The following is a 2,500-nucleotide window of genomic DNA, read 5'->3' as shown; positions in this document are numbered from 1 at the left end:
CCTCAGACCTGCAGCACTCTTATCTCAGGGAAGCTCTTGTGCGGTTTGGCCCCAGGGTAGGGAGGCCCAGTAGTATGGCGCGTCTTTTGGGCGTACCTTTTTTGTATCATGACTTCTTTTCCTATTTTCATGTGACTTTCCTGAACCTACCGGTTCCCTATGTCGCCATAATCGCCAGGGAGCCGTGGCGTTAGGCCTCTGGCGAGCGAGCAGAGTGACCCTGCCGGGAATGCTTTACTTCGGCATTTGTACATGTGTGTGTGTGAGTGTATGTGAGCGTGTGTCTGTGTGTGTGTGTGTGTGTGTGTGTTTGTGCGTGTGAGTGTGTCTGACTGTGTGTCTGTGTGTGTGTGTTTGTGCGTGTGAGAGTGTGTGTGTGTGTGAGCGTGTGTGTTTGTGCGTGAGTGTGCGTGTTTGTGTGTGTGTGTTTGGGCGTGTGTCTGTGTGTGTGTGTTTGATTGTGCTATTTAATGTGTGTGTGTGTGAGCGTGTGTCTCTGTGTGTGAGTGTGCGTGTTTGTGTGTGTGTGTTTGGGCGTGCGAGTGTGTGTGTGTGTGTGTGCGTGTGTGTGTGTGCGTGAGTGTGTGTGTGTGTGCGTGAGTTTGTGTGTGTGAGAGAGTGTATGTGTATTTGTGTGTGAGTGTGTGTGTGTGTGTGAGCGTGTGTCTGTGTGTGTGGGAGTGTGTCTGTGTGTGTGGGAGTGTGTCTGTGTGCGTGTGAGTGTATATGTAAATATATTTATATATATACATGCATGCATATATGTATGTATATGTATATATATATATATATATATATATATATATATATATATATACATATATATATGCATGTATAGGACAGGTTTGATCGATCTGCCCAAGCTACGACTTCCTAAGTCTTCCCATAGGCCTCGTCCACCCAGGGTTGTCTCGAACAGAGACAACATGATGGGCAGGATCATCCTGAGAAAAGCAAGCTGTATAGCCTGAGTTGCGATCATGCGAATTATGCAAGTAACAGGTCCTGTGCCAGTCCCACGGAACAAACGTTGGTTGGACACGTGGTCCCGCCAACATTGCCCTATGATCCGGCACAAGGACCTATTACAAAAGGCATCAATATGAGACTTCAAAGCACAGGATAATGTCCAGGTTTCATTACTGTATAGGAAAACGCATTATCAGGGCCTTGAAGACGCGTAGCTTGGTCCTTCTGCAAAGGTACCAGCATCTCTAAATGCTCTTGTCGAGAGAGTTCATGAACCCTGCTGCCAGGCCAATCCTTCAGCTGACTTCCTGGTCATCCCAGAGTTATGGACTACACTACCAAGGTACGTAAAGCTCTCTCTAACTTCAATGTCCTCGCCGCAAGCACGTACCATCCGAACAGGTTCTCCTAGCAATTCCCCAAGTCCTGGATCATGGTCTTGGTCCAGGAGACCTCTAGACCCAAGGATTTTGCATCTAGTGCCACCACTACGGATTCCATGGACTCAGAATAGCAACATTATCAGTCAAGGTCAGTAACCTTGATATTGCCCAGAGTTTCTCCACAATGACTTTGAACAGTAGCTCTGCCCAGTATCCAGTCCATGCAAGTGTTGAAAAGTGTTGGTGCAATGACACAGACTTGCCTCACTCATGAATTAACAGGAAAAAAGTTCGACAGCACTTCACAGCACTCTCAGTAACAGTATACAGATTTGCTATGTCCAATAATCCTTGTTGGAATTCCTCTCAGTCTCAGGACGGCGCTCTATAATGACTCAAAGCGCAAGGATATGGTCTATTGTGGACGTACCAGGAGTGAATCCAGACCACCTACTGATACCTCAGTAGGTCTTTGATACGTCTCAGAAGGATGAAGGCGAGAACCTTGTCTGGTATACTAAGCAGTGTGATGCCTCGGTGGTTGCTGCAGTCCCATCGGTCCCCCTTCCCCTTCCAGAGAGGGATGACTACACTCCTCAACAGGTCATGGGGAACGGTACTGGACTGCCAGATGGCAGTGAGGACGGCATGCAACCCCCGCACCATGGGTTCACCACCAACCTTTAAAAGTTCAGCTGGGATGCCACATATACCTGCTGCTTTACCACTCTTCAGCTTGTAGATCACCCCCTAACTCCAGTTAGGTTGGAAGGATCCTCACTGATGGGTGGGCCCGGCAACGGAATTTCGGCACTACCCGCATGCAGGTTAACTGTTGGTGAGTCAACCTGGTACAACTGCTCAAAATACTCAACCCAGCGCTCCCTCACTGCAACAGGATCTGAGACGATCTGGCCACTTACTAAGCAAACTGCTCTCATCTGTGAAGTGGGCTTGGAGTTCTGCTTTCTCACAGTTTAGTATGCAGGACGAAGGTCATTCACTAAGAAATGGTCAGTACTACAGAACGGCACTCCTATATACGCTGTAGTTCTGAAGCATCCTCCAGAGACTGCTAACGAGTAAGTGGTAGATCCCTTTGGCTGCATTACCCGCATCACTGTACCAAGTCCAACGATGTGGGTCTG

At 48.2% G+C, this 2,500-nt stretch overlaps 1 protein-coding gene across 2 annotated transcripts in view; it reads right to left on the bottom strand.

Annotated features, from left to right (window-relative positions):
- The window catches only part of LOC113819551 (myosin heavy chain kinase D), a 75,510-nt gene that overhangs the window by 60,945 nt on the left and 12,065 nt on the right, over positions 1 to 2,500 (bottom strand). The gene's annotated exons all lie outside the window — the stretch shown is intronic.

Source organism: Penaeus vannamei, chromosome 8 (genome assembly GCF_042767895.1).
Source record: "Penaeus vannamei isolate JL-2024 chromosome 8, ASM4276789v1, whole genome shotgun sequence".
Lineage (NCBI taxonomy): Eukaryota > Metazoa > Arthropoda > Malacostraca > Decapoda > Penaeidae > Penaeus > Penaeus vannamei.
The sequence above is the reverse complement of the archived record's forward strand: the minus strand, read 5'-3'. Positions and strand labels throughout refer to the sequence as shown.